Source organism: Hemibagrus wyckioides, linkage group LG11, assembly GCF_019097595.1.
Source record: "Hemibagrus wyckioides isolate EC202008001 linkage group LG11, SWU_Hwy_1.0, whole genome shotgun sequence".
NCBI classification, from domain to species: domain Eukaryota; kingdom Metazoa; phylum Chordata; class Actinopteri; order Siluriformes; family Bagridae; genus Hemibagrus; species Hemibagrus wyckioides.
This window is the reverse complement of record NC_080720.1, coordinates 14128331-14143112: the sequence shown is the minus strand read 5'-3', so window position 1 is coordinate 14143112 and position 14782 is coordinate 14128331. Positions and strand designations below refer to the sequence as shown.

The 14782-nt window shown below is 38.7% G+C and overlaps 1 protein-coding gene across 3 annotated transcripts in view; it reads left to right on the top strand.

Moving 5' to 3' along the window:
• The window catches only part of lrrc7 (leucine rich repeat containing 7), a 127024-nt gene that overhangs the window by 14386 nt on the left and 97856 nt on the right, over window positions 1-14782 (top strand). For all 3 annotated transcript variants that reach the window (XM_058401935.1, XM_058401936.1, XM_058401937.1), the window contains one exon: window positions 7980-8256. The gene's annotated coding sequence lies outside the window, so the exon portion shown is untranslated. The remainder of the gene's footprint in view (window positions 1-7979; window positions 8257-14782) is intronic.

Sequence of the window (14782 nt, the reverse complement as noted above, 5' to 3'; positions counted from 1 at the left end):
TCACTGATGAAATAATAATAATGTAGGGCAAACTATTACACACACACAACACACACACATACACACTAAAGCAGATAGGCAGCTGCATTCATTATTTCTCTGTGATTTGTGGCTTCATGCAGTGTTTCCTCATTACACCAAACACGATAAACAGAGAAGTTGTAACCCTTTTGTTCAAACTAAAAAACACTAACTTACATTTCTGTCATCTGTTCTTTTGTGTATTTTGTCATTTGTTTACACAATGTGTACTTAGTCTGTCTACAGTTTCTTTTCTTCAAAGGCATTTTGGATGAAAATAATAAGAAGCCTTTAATATTGCCACATATACATACATCACAGTGAAATTCTTTCTGCACATATCCCAGCTTTGGAAGCTGGGGTCAGACATCCTACAATGACTTTGGAGCAGAGAGGAATAAGGGCCTTGCTCAAGGGCCCAGCTTGGCAATCCTGGGGCTTGAACTTTGACCTTCTGATTAATAACTCAGAGCCTTAACCACTTGAGCTACCACTTACGATGGTAGATTCTTAGGACGATAGAATAAATATATGCAACCTCGTTTGTGTTCATTACACCCACGACTGTCTTTCGCCTGTGCTTTCTCAATCACTGCTGATGACGTGCTACAGATGTACCAGTGACAGTCACAAATCTTGGTGTTGTTTCACTCTGTGTAATTACCTGACTCAAATATCATTGATAGGCAGAGGCGGTTCTTAGGATTGTGGCGTTTGGGACTCCTGTATTATATGTACCCAGGGACTTATATACTTTTTTAATATGCCTAAACTACAACCCCATATTGAAGTCTTTTTATAACTGACATAAAGAAAGACATAAATGTCAAAAAATTGACATAAATACCATCTAGCACATTCATACAAACCATCCCTGATGTTCTGTACGGTATTTTATGACCACTGTAGCTCAGTTTGTACCATTTTCACAGAAAATATAGTGTTTTGAAGGTTTAAATGCATACCATCATTTGTCCTATAGCATACAATTGCCAAAGAACAAGAGAAAATAGCATGTGATGTCAAACAAGAACACAGGTATCATGACAATTACAGGTAATGGAAGGCACAGCTGAACAACAGTCAATCAAATGCACATACAAAGGGTAAGGCCTGGCAAATGTATGAACAACGTGAAAACATGAATGAAAATATTGAAGTCTTGGCATCATTTTGCTTATTTCAGTGTGTTATAATGCATTATAGTGTACATGTTGTTCCTACTTCTCCCAGGTTCACTAGTTCACTATATTGACTAGATCTTTTCCTCGGGATACATCATTAGCAGTCTGTAAGGACACACTTTCTCTGTGTGGTGGCCTGGGAAAACCCTTGACATGCTGATTTTCTTTTTTTTTTATTTGTGAAGACTACAGACAATTTATGTTTGTACCTTGGTCACAAATAAAGTTATGGTGTTTTAAAATGCACATTTAAAACATTTTAACATGCCTTTAAATTTCCCAGTCTCACTGCTCATCATGGAGCATCATGGATTTTAAATAGAACCGTCCATTTTCCATCAACTTGGTCAAAGTGTGGCATTCAGTGTGAAAGGAAATTACTCTTAGCTTGCAAAAAAAACCTGGCTCCATACCCAGCATGATCTGTGAAATGAATTTAGTCTGGCTAAATTCCTTATTTCCTGTCAATTTGGACTTTTAATCAGAACTCATAAATTGACCACAGCAACATTTGACTGGTTTCCCAAGGCTGCCACACATATTACTGTGTTGGTAAATACTTAGAGGAGAACTTTAAGCAGCCAAATTCCCACAAGACCCTGCATACACTAGACACGGGCTATATCACTTAGCATGGATGGAGCATCATTCTTTGGGTGTCTTTGCCATTGTTTGGTCTGTAGGCCATGATTCTGTGCTCTTATTCTGAGTTTTGATTCTGAGTGAGTAAGTCCATGACATTTGCTCTTTAAAACTGAAAGAAGCATGTGGTCGGTTGCAATGGCAAGATGATGATTCTTGTCAGTTTCCGCTCCAGCTCGGGAGAAAATGGAGGCACAGCACATTATTTTGCCATTAGAAAGTCATTCTTGCTTTTCAGACCAAGATGAATAGCTTCAGTAATGGCAAAATATATCAGCTTCCATTTCAGGCTAAATAGGATTTTTGTTCAGAAGCCACAACACTAATCACCCGGAGCATAGAACATGCTACAAGAGTTATTAAGACTGATGTACAGTCTTGTAAAAGTGCCAGAAACGGTTCTTTAGACCAAATTCATAGAATAATCATTATTTGGTTTCTAAAAGAACATTTTGATTGATGGATATTTTTTTTTTAAATGTTGTTGACAAAAACATTCCTATTATCACTGGATGTATTATGTGGAAGGATTTGAGGTCAGAACCAGCAGCTTCATTAGAGGACTATAAATTGTTCTTTAGGAAAACAAAATGTTTTTACAATAGCTATGCACTAAAGCGCCTTTTCTGGCACCTATATAAGGTATAAATATATATTTATATTTCATGGGAATTTATGTCCCCACTATTTGATTTGGCTTACTACTTAATGTTTATCCAATAAAATACAGAACATTTTACACCTTTACTACTTTATTGTGGTTTCTGAGGCATCAGTATAGTTATAGAAATGTAGGCAAAGATTATGTTGTGGTTATTACTGGACTGGATGTGCATCAAAGTCTCAAATGTATGTTTAGGTCTTTTGTTTTGCTCAAAGTCAATTTTTAATGGATTATTGTTGCTATTTATTTAACACAGTGAATTCAGAGCTGGAAGACCGTATGTGAGTTGGGAATAATCCCTGAATGTGATGCCAGTTCGTTATAAAGCACTACGCACAAACATTCACACACTCCTTCACATCTAGGTGCAATATAAGGTCAGGCAAACTACCAGCATATTTTTGGAAAGAGGGAGGAACCTGGAGAAGGACACTCAGGTGGACATGTAAAAATATGGCATTTCCAAGGTGTATTCCCACCTCGCTCCCAGTGTTTGAGGAAATTCAAGTGGACATGAAAGGAAAATACAAAATTCCATACAGGCAGTAACCCTGACCCTGTTGCTGAAGACAAATGAGTGTTTCTTTTTAGGTCGCATTTGTTGAGTGTACCGTTTCTGTAGAAACATTACACTTAGAAAATGCAGGGCACCCAAAAATCAAAATAGGCCAGTGCAAGGCAGTCTGTAATGCCTGGATTTTAGCTTCTTAGTTTCTGGATCTTAGTCTTCTATGGTACATTACTTTCCTTCATCTCATGTTTGAGGGGCTTTTCATAATATAACATTCATAACGCTTGTCATGCAAGTGCCTTCAGTTGCCTTGGTGACTGCATGCAATGATGTATGCACATGAAATTTGGATTGTCATATTTAATCTTTCTTGCAGTTGGACTCATCTCATCCAGATCTCTTACTATATGAGTATGCACAGCACAGGCCCATTTCAATAAGAACATCTTTTAAAGAGATTCATATGTGCATCCTCAAAAAGTTCAGTCTTGTCTGAAACACACAGCATAGTCATTTTTAAGATGACAAAAGGCACATCATATCCCTTTTTCAAAAACACAGAGTTGCTTCAGGCAGGTTCATGAAAGAAATCTACTTTGTGAGAGGCCATATGGGCTTCACTTAGTGCCTGAAGGTACACTTGTTTTATGTACTCTGTTCATGTGGCAACCTTGGTTATCCTCATCGCTCGCCCCAGGCCATCATCAGCAGATGAGAGTTAGTGTCCACTAGAAACATATGAATATGTCTCAGCATTTGCAGTACCACAATGGAAGCCATGTTGATGGTACGTCCCAGAAATGCAGGACCTGAGGGACGTTTGCTCCACTTTCCCCTCTGCAACCTTTATTAATTTATTTCGCTTTTATTTGTGCCAGGCTTAGACTGGATTGTACCTTAGTAGCTGAATTGCATTTTCACAAATGGTTCATTGGAAAGAACAGATGTCTGTATTGTTTTTATATTCATTTATCAGTTATGACTTCATTAGAATTTGACCACACAGCTTGTGTTTCATTGATGCCTGACTGATAAATTGGTAAAGGAATGCACTGCTGTTTTAATCAAATATGCAGATCTTTATATATGATTACAAATATACAGTATACACTGTATTGCCAAAGGTTTTGAGACACCCCTCCAAATCGTTGAATTCAGGTGTTGTTTTTCAGAGGTTGTGCTTGGCCCCTTAGTTCCAGTATAAAGGAACTCATAATGCTTCAGCGTACCAAAACATTTTGGACAATTTCATGCTCCCAACTTTGTGGGAACAGTTTGGGGATGACCCCTTCCTGTTCCAACATGACTGTACACCAGTGCACAAAGCAAGGTCCATAAAGACATGGATGAGCGAATTTGGCTTCACAGAGTCCTGACCTCAACCAGGTAGAACACCTTTGGGATGAATTAGAGCTGAGACCGCGAGCCAGGCCTTCTCGTCCAACATCCGTGCCAAAAATTCTCATAAACACACTCCTAAAACCTTGTGGAAAGCCTTCCCAGAAGAATTGAAGCTGTTATAGCTGCAAAGGGTTGGCCAGCTCCATATTAAATTCATGTGCATGTAAAGGCAGACGTCCCAGAATTGGCCTGGCTCACAGTCTCCACTCTAATTTATCGGGTTGAGGTCAGGACTCTGTGCAGGCCAGTCAAGTTCCTCAACACCAAACTCTCTCATCCATGTCTTTATGGACCTTGCTTTGTGCACTGGTGCACGGTCATGTTGGAACAGGAAGGGGTCATCCCCAAACTGTCCCCACAAAGTTGGGAGCATGAAATTGTCCAAAATGTCTTGGCATGCTGAAGCATTAAGAGTTCCTTTCACTGGAGCTAAGGGGCCGAGTACAACCCCTGAAAAACAACACCTGAATTCAATGATTTGGAGGGGTGTCCCAAAACTTTTGGCAATATAGTGTATGTAAAGTGGTTTTATTCTATCTGTCATTCTGAAAGAGTCTGTTCAATAAAAAAAAGAATTAAGATTAAAAAAATGTAAGGTGTCTGCCAAATGCCATAAATGTAAATGTTCAATATTCTCTCGAGACTGAAGGGTATCTGTAAGAGTACTGGCTCTGATCTCCATCTACGTTTTTTTTTCTCAGTAGAATCTGTAATGTCGCCACTCTTCATCTCTCTGCCTGTCTAAAGTTTTTTTTTTTACTAGAACACCCATTGTGTCTTGGGAATCTATAAAGTGCAGTCAGAGCCTCAGGTGTGGAAAAACCAACTGGCATTTGGAGGCCATCCTAAAAACTGTATCAGTACTTTCACTGAAACATTTCAAGGAGACTTGAATGCAAAGACAATACAAAGACATACATCTAATGTCTTACCTTACTGTCTCTTTAAAGTGATACACAATATAAATTATAAAACAAATAGCATTTTTGTTCTATGCCTTACGGTACTAATACATTTTTTAATATTTTTGCTCATGGGGGGATGCAATACATTTGTGTCATAAGATTTCGTGCATCTTGTGCACCAAAACATGTGTTAAACATTATTTTTACAACTGAACAGTTACAAGTATAGGGCCTTTCTTAAGGGCCCATGAGTAGCAGATTGGCAATGGTGGGATTTGAACTCACAGCCTTCTGGTTAGTCCAAAGTCTTAACCAATGCGGCACCACTTGATAACACCAGTGTACTTTCATGTCATTTGCATTGCTTGCTTTTGAAACAGGAAATCAGTCCTGTATACCTGCACCATATTTGGTATATACGCTTCTTATATGTCACAGTTCTACACAACCTTTTTATATTTATTTAAAGCTATAACAGCTGTTGAAGCAATATGTTGGAAATGCAGATGTCCTTTGGCAGAGAAATTTCATTAAAAATAACACTATCATCATCATCATCCTCATCAACGTCATCATCACTAATTATTAACCTTCACATCGATTTAGTCCAACTCATAGTGTTTGGATCCCTTATGATGCAGTTATGATTTTACAGCAGCTGAATGTTATTGCTTCGTAAGGCATGTGACTCCTCTGAATTGATGGAGCAAAAAATAGCACATGCTTTAGGCCTCGGATTTGGGTTTTTCAGGACATATCTACAAATAGCTACATGTCTAAGGCAGGGTGTCTCTAGCATCATTCACATAACCTTCTTTATCCTCACGATGAAGTTTAAAGGGATTTTCTACAATCCCATCTCATTGCTATGACTCATTCACTGTCTTTCTGAAAGCATGTTCAGATCCATTGACTGAGATCCATGTTATAGGAACAGCTGTCTTTGCTCTTAGGCATTTATTTGTGTGTCCTGTGGTATGTCTTCCTGTTCTGGATTAGTATCACACTAAGACCCCAGCTATGTTATTAGGGGCTGATTTGAAGTAATGATGTCCCGAGGGTTTGTGGAAAATGAACACCATTGACAAACACATAAACTGCAAAGGAATCCAGGGTTTTATTGCTCATTAGCACTGGTTATAGCCTGTGTTAATCTCATTTATCCCTTATTAAATGTGCAGTGTCAATACACTAGTGGATATGGTATACATACTGAAGTTACATCTAATATGAGTAATAGTAATACTGTATAATTTGACTAGTAATAAGTAGCAGTACAAATCATACTGTTTATTAGTTTAGCAACAATGCATGTGTTCATCTGTCCATACTGTCCAAGCTTTATACATTTATTGTTATATGTTTTACATTGAGCTGGGGATATCAGTACAAAGACAAGCCTACAGTGTCTGTATTGTTTTGTGTCTTTGGGATTTGTATTGTATATACACCTGAATTTTATTTCATTATATTTTCATTATCTTGTCTCTGTCTGTGTACTTATATGCACAAGATGATAGATTATGAGCATGATAGGTATAAAAAAAAGTATCACTCTCCAACTGAACTGAAAATTCAATTCACAAAGTAGTTTTGCAGAAATATTTGAGTTTAATTATCCCTAATGAGCAAGCCAGAGGTGGCAGTGGCAAGAAAAAACTCCCTGAGATGACATTTGGAAAAAACCTTGAGAGGAATCAGACTCAAAAGGGAACCCATCCTCAAAAATACCCCTAATCCTTTTGTTCACTTTTTGACCTCATTCGTTAATTACGTTTTCTGCATGTAACATGATAGACTGTTGAGGTTTGTGTTGCATTATACCACAGCACTGTATGAATATTTGACTTTGATTGTTCAGCAGCTATTTAACTGCATCTCCCAACAGTAGTATTTTTTGAAGGAGACTCCAGTGTCAGCACTTTGTAAAAGATCAGAGCAAAAGCTATATCTTTATGTTTTCCATCATAGGAAAGTCCTCAGGATGGAAGGTAACAGGATATCCAGTAAATTCAAGAGAAATTAAAAAGAATAGCTGGAGAAGGAGCCAGCTGTAGTATAAGTGATAACATGTGGATCATGTATAAAATAACATAACGTGCATAATGGATAAAAAGCATGACATTGCAGTTGTCTGGTAAATAAAAGATTGTTAGCACTGACAAATTGCTAAAGTATAAATGAATTATTCAGTTAATTGGACGTTCTGCATCACATGACCTCTTTATTGACAATACCTTATGTTTTACTTGACTGTTATATGTCTAATACCTGGTCAGGTATTTCATGGAGATTACAGCGCTCACCATTCTATGAAAGAAATCAGCCTGATATTTTTAAAAAAGAATTTAATAACAAATAGAACACTCAGCAGCTCCTATGTTTAAAACCAGATGTTTTCATATCATTACCAGTCCATTTTAGTTTCCATAAAGTGTGACAAAATTGAATAAAACTGTAACATGCTATTATTAGAAATTATTCAACTTATTAATTGTTCTGCATCGCAGCACCACATCATTGATTAGACCTTACACAGTACTTGATTGTTATGTTTTTTAAAACCTGGTCAGATATTTCTTTAGGATTTTCAGCACTGTGAGATACTGCAAAACAGAGAGTAACCTGCTGTTTAAATCTAAATGTTACAGGCTCACGTGGCTTCCAGAGGCAGCATCTGCTGGTCATCATGTCAGGACTGAGATTGGAGGCATGGATGACCTAATTGGACATCTAATCAGAGCCTAGTGGATTTGGATAGGAGGCTGAAGATGTGGCAGGTCAACAAGAGTGAATACACATAAAGGAGCTGGACGGCTATCCTTACCCATCAGTATTCATCTACGGAGGCTTTGTCCGGATCTGCCTGGGCTCAAAATCTGAGTGCAGGCTTCAGAAAATACTAAAGGGCATCCCATCTCTACTTTGGTGAGTGACTGGAATAGCAAGGTGATTTCTGTGGGCCTGCTGCTATGCTTTTCTGCAGTCAGCATGATGAGTCCTGTTTCAGTAACCTCATATTTCATTTAAAAAACTAATCATTTGCTTCACTGATGATTCTGTTCACAAGAAAATTCTGTTCTGTGTCCATAAGTGTGGCATTTTTTAGCCACATTTCCTAAATCCATGATTAACTCAAGTGAAAAGGATTGTGGTGTAGTGTAGAACCAGTTATTTTAACCTCTGACCCTTCCCTTACTAAAAAGAAGAAAGAACTGCCCATCAGTTATAATGTGCCACTGTTTATTGTGAGAGAATTTACTGTAGGTTGAGGTTTACACCAGATATCTGGAGATTGCAACATTTATTCAAGCATGTGCTTGCGTTTTATTTGACAGTACTTTTCTTAAATGTCATTTTTGTTGATATCTGCCAGTGCAGCTGGCTGAAAGGGAAACAATTTGAGTAAATTTAGATGCTGCTAGGCAGGTTCACTGCTTTTGGTGCTTTTTTACATTCTGCCTCAGGTGTTAAACAACATGAGCAGAGACAATTTAGAGCATGACTAATGTTTGCCGTGGTAGTGCGTTCAATTTTACTGAGATGATGAACATTGCTGTCTCAAAAAAAAAAAGAAAGAAAGAAAGAAAGATAACAGTTGGCTGCCTCTCTTAAATGTTATGGATGGAACTGGAACAGATCTGTGTGTATCTCGATAAGTGAACAGGGCTGTAATGGATGGTCATGGGAACATGTCTTGCTCTGAGCATTTAGACCAGGTGTTCTTATTAGCACCTTCTCCTCAGAGGTGGGTGAGGACAGCATTTACACAGTCCAGGAAGGAAGGAATGCTCTAACATTCCTTGCTCTGGTGGAATTTCTGTTCCTAAGAAAATGCTTGTAATGTTTGGTTTAACGTCTCGGTCTGTTTCATTTGGGGCATTTTGATACTTGTGCGCTTTGACAGGCGGGTTTGTGAGCCGAGTCATTTATCATACTAGAGCTTAATTTTCCTGATTGATGGAAGTATGAATCTGTATGCTCACTGTTGAGTGTCACATTTTAATTGTATTTCAAAAGAGCCTCTTGTTTCTGTATCGCTCTCTATCTCTCTCTCTCTTTCTCTCTTATTTTCCTTTTCATCATCCTCTCTTCATTCTGGACAATATTATTGATAGCATGCTGATATTTCTGTATGCACAATTAGCAAGGCTTGTTCCCATGGAGATATATAGAGAGTGGTGGCCCAGTGGTTAAGGGCTACTGATCGGAAGCCCGGGAATTAAAATCCCAACACTGCCTTCTTTAAGTCAGTACAAGAAGATGAGTGAGTCTTGATGGAGCGGTAATGGAAATTGTAATGTTGCAGCCTCACAGCTCCAGAGCTCCTGGTTCAATCGAGCTTGGGTTACTGTCTTACCTGTTCCTTTGGGCTTCATGCCACCTCCTAGAATCATTGTATGGGATGGATCGGATAGGATAAGTTGTCCCTAGGTGTAAATAAGTGTGTGAAAGTGTGTATACATGGAACTGGCATCCCATGTATGGTGTATCTCCACACTCCTCTTCCTGTGTTCCTGTGATAACCACAGCCATGGTTAGTGAAGTTGAATAAATGTTTTAAATTAAATATGAATGTTACTGATTTACCCCAGAAACACTGGGGGAAAGTTTCAGTGGTACAAATGTTCAGCATAGACATTACATAGTTTGTACCTGCTCACATTTCTCAAATAGACTCATTTAAACCAGTTTTATTCTTTAAATCTGCCAGAAAGGACAAATGAATGAATGACTCATTCATACTCACAACCTTTATATTTGACCACTCCCTCACACTCACCACCTTTATATCTGACCACTCCCTCACACTCACCACCTTTATATCTGACCACTCCCTCACACTCACCACCTTTATATCTGACCACTCCCTCACACTCAAAACCTTTATATCTGACTACTTCCTCACATCCACAACCTTTATATCTGACCACTTCCTCACACTCAAAACCTTTATATCTGACCACTCCCTCATACCCACAACTTTTATATCTGACCACTCCCTCACACCCACAACTTTTATATCTGACCACTCCCTCATACCCACAACTGTTATATCTGACCACTTCCTCACACTCAAAATCTTTATATCTGACCACTCCCTCATACCCACAACTTTTATATCTGACCACTCCCTCACACCCACAACTTTTATATCTGACCACTCCCTCATACCCACAACTGTTATATCTGACCACTCCCTCACACTCAAAACCTTTATATCTGACCACTCCCTCACACTCAAAACTTTTATATCTGACCACTCCCTCACACTCAAAACCTTTATATCTGACCACTCCCTCACACTCAAAACCTTTATATCTGACCACTCCCTCATACCCACAACTTTTATATCTGACCACTCCCTCACACTCAAAACCTTTATATCTGACCACTCCCTCATACCCACAACTTTTATATCTGACCACTCACTCACAACCTTTATATCTGACCACTCACTCACAACCTTTATGTCTGACCACTCGCTCACACTCACAACTTTTATATCTGACCACTCCCTTACACTCACAACCTTTATATCTGACCACTGCCTCACATTCACAACCTTTATATCTGACCACTGCCTCACATTCACAACCTTTATATCTGACCACTCCCTCACATCCACAACCTTTATATCTGACCACTCCCTCACATCCACAACCTTTATATCTGACCACCTCTTCACATCCACAACCTTCATAAATGACAGCTCACTTGTACTCACCACCTTCATAACTGACCACTCTCTCATATCAATACCCTTTATAACATTGACCACTCCCTTATACCCATAACCTTCGTTTCTGACCACTTCCTCTCACGTACAACAATCTTAACTGACCTCTCGCTCACACCTACATCCTTCATATCTGACCGGCTCACCCCCTCAAAGTGAAAACTTTTAGATGTCCAGTATGGGCATGCTATTTCTTTCTTTCCTCTTTTTTTTAATAATCCAAAAAAACCTAAATATTATTCCTTTTATTTATATCTATATATTATTCAGATCACTAGATCTGTATCTGTACTCATTATGAATAATGTATTGGTATTTGGTTAGATCTTAAGTCTGGCAATGACATCAGCAGTAAGATGTTCTGGACAATATGGAAATGGCAAAAACCTCTCAAAAATTAATGAGACAGCTGAAATATGTTTATACATTACTATATCATACTTTTAGAAAATACTCCAACATTGATGTGCTAAAAATAGCTCTGTATCACGTCAAACAGCATCACCTCAGTCCACACTGATGTTTTATTCCTTACATAGCCTGCATTAATATAATGCACCAAAGAATCCCATCAATAATTCTGCATCTCCAGAAAGCATCCTATCAGAGATTTTTGACATCTCCCACCACAGAGAGCCCTCTAACTAAGACATATGACTGAGGCTCAGAGATTGGTCACTTTAAACATTGGAGAAATTGCACGGAGATGCCTGGCTCTTATTGAACACATCTGTTTAGTTTCACCTTGCTCATTCTCCAAGCTTATTGAGGTTTTTCTTCGCTCCAGATTGTTAAACATCTCCTGTGTCATTATTTAGTCAAAAAGATCCAGCTCTGTTGTTTTTTTGCCTTACACATTCCCTTAGATAGAGCTATAATATTAATGAAGCAAGAGTGTAGAAGGTGTGTTTGTAATCAGGATAAGTGCAGATTCTAGCATTGATGTGATTTTTCATTTCAAAGAGCATTGTAAGCCTTACGTAAGATCCCTTCATGGATTTCTCTTTATGTTCATTACACTGATCTACAGAGAATTCTATAGAGAAATCTCAGGCCTTATTAACTTTTCCTACTCTCTGTTCCGCATGTTCGCTTAGCTCTCAGAGCTTTAAGAAGATCTTCAGAACTCAAATTCCTTGCTGTGACATTCTGCAGGTTTTATGAGCCATGTGTGTGTTGTGGTGTGTGCGTGTGTATTTCCAGCAATGACTACATATTTACAAAGACACATATCCTCCAGGAATGCTTGTTCTATAAACATACTCCATTGCCATGGACACACTGCATCGCTGCCTTGGATAACCATCAGCCATTTCATTCTCTTTCTGAACACAATTATCTCTAAAACCTCTAAAAGAAAACTGATTATCTAGTTCTTATTCCTACCAATAATGCTTGACACATCTTTTATTCACGGCTAATAAAGCCATCCAGAACCGGGTTGAAAATGAGCACATCTTAAAACACTGAGGTTCCTAATAAACGATGTTAAATCTCATTCCAAGTAGCTTTAAGATCTACTCATTTCTACCCAGCTCAGGGGGTCTTTAATAGCAGTGAATTAAAGATGTGTCAGCTATTATGATCAGGAATAAGGACTATATTATCAGGTTCCTTTTAAAGGTCAGAATTATGGTAATTATGGTCCGAAAGATGTCTGAAACGACTGTCCGCCAGTTAGCCAAGACGGAGATGCCGTTTGACTCATGCTAATAGATCAGACCAGAATATCTCCGTCTGTGGTTTTATGTAGATCAATGGGCCTTGTTGCCATGGCAACTGCGACAGATGGCGCATAGCTACGCTGCGGTAAAGCCAAGAGGAGAGAAAGTCTGGAGTCTCTGAAGAGAGAACGTGGTAGGTGGTGTAAGCTGGTTCATCTAGTCGCTCCTTCTATCTGACACCCGCTCACTGTCTCTGTGTCAGCAGGAGCCTTTTGGTGAAGCTGTCATAATGAATTTGCTGCTTATTTAACATCCCTGTGCTGTATGATGCAGATTAGATCTTTAGACTGTACCTAGGTATGTGAATATCATAGTTTTATTTGGTTAAAAATAAGCACAGCATCAAACAGCAAGCCTTACTGAAGATGTAAACGTAAAAAGGAATAATTGATTTTAACTTAGAAATGCAGCTGTGACATGCCTTTAAATCCATACAGATAATTGGCATGCGGTGTGTGATGAAAATGATAAGACTCCAGCTACTCATCCTCTATTAGGCTTTATTACGCTGGAGCCCTTTAAAATACGTACTTGGAAACTAGATTTAATTGGTCCAATGACCTTCTAGGAAAATGTGGGGAGTTGGCATTTTAGATGTTACAGGTCCAGAGGCTTTTAATGTACGAGAGACTATGCCACTATGTTATCTTCCAGAAAAGTGGAGTTTATGCAATTTCATTTTCTTCTATTTAAAAAAAATGTAATTACCGAGACTTAACAATGCAACATTTATGAGCTCTTTCTCCTGGTGAATGCCATCAATCTGAAAGTGAAATGGCAGAAAATTATGGAGCTGCTAGTGTCTGAGTGAATGGAAAGTAAAGCTTGCCTAAAACCACAACATCTAGTGAGAATCTGAACAGATCTCACTACATCCATTCCCTGCTCAATGTGCAACACATATAATTCTAACATTGGCACAATAAATGTAAAAGCAAATGGCTGTTAGATTCAATACATAACATAAAGCAATAAGCCACAAGAGGGTACTGAGAGGAAAGCCACACTGTGTGTTACAGTGATTTTATTTTCCTGGGAAAAAAAAAAAAAAAGATTTATGAACACAAGACACAGGACTTGTAGTTTCTTAGTAGGGTAGCGTTCCTGCCTTCCTCTCAGCTACAGGTTTGATCCTGAGCTCGGGTTACTGTCTGTGTATGTTGCTGTGCATGTGCTTCCTGTGTCTGCGTGGGGTTTTCTGCGGTTCTCCAGATATCACCCACCTTCCAAAAACATGGGAGTAGGTGGATTGGCTAAGATAAATTGGACCTAGGTGTGAGTGAGTGTGTAACTGTGTGTTTGCATGGTACACTGCGATCTACTGGTATCCTTTCCAGAGTGTTTTCCCACGTCATGCCCGGTGCCCCTGGAACAGGCTTTGGATTCACGGCAAAATGACTGTAATGAATAAAAAAATGTCAGTCTGACAGTAATTGTGCAATATAGTGCCATTACCTTTATTTGTATCAGCTGCATTTTTTTTTATCTTTTATGTCATTTTTTGGCTTGTCTAATGGAAGTTCAGCAACAATAAGACCTATAGTAATGAATCAATGAGTAATGACTATAATGTTGTTCTTTCAGCTGCTCCCTGTTCAGGGTTGTAACAGCAGATCATTTGGTCTTCATGTTTTGATGCACAGGGTTTTTTTTTTTTTTTATGCGGGTTGCCCTTCCTTACCCAACCCTCCCATTTTATCTCGGCTTGGGATCAGCACTGAGAGTTAACTCTTCAGTGGCTGGGTTAGCTCCCTGGCCCAGGAATCGAACCCAGGCCACAACAATGAGAGCGTGGGATCCTGCTGTTGGACCATCAGGAGGCTTGAGTTATGACTATAATAAAGAATAAAAAGGTTTTTCTTTGTTTCTTTGTGAAATAATAGGAATAAAACATCATTCTCTTGCTTATTATTATGGACATTAAATTGATGTTCCTTGTTTCATGGTGTAAGAATCTAAAATACAAATCTGAAGCCCAATAAATTGGCAG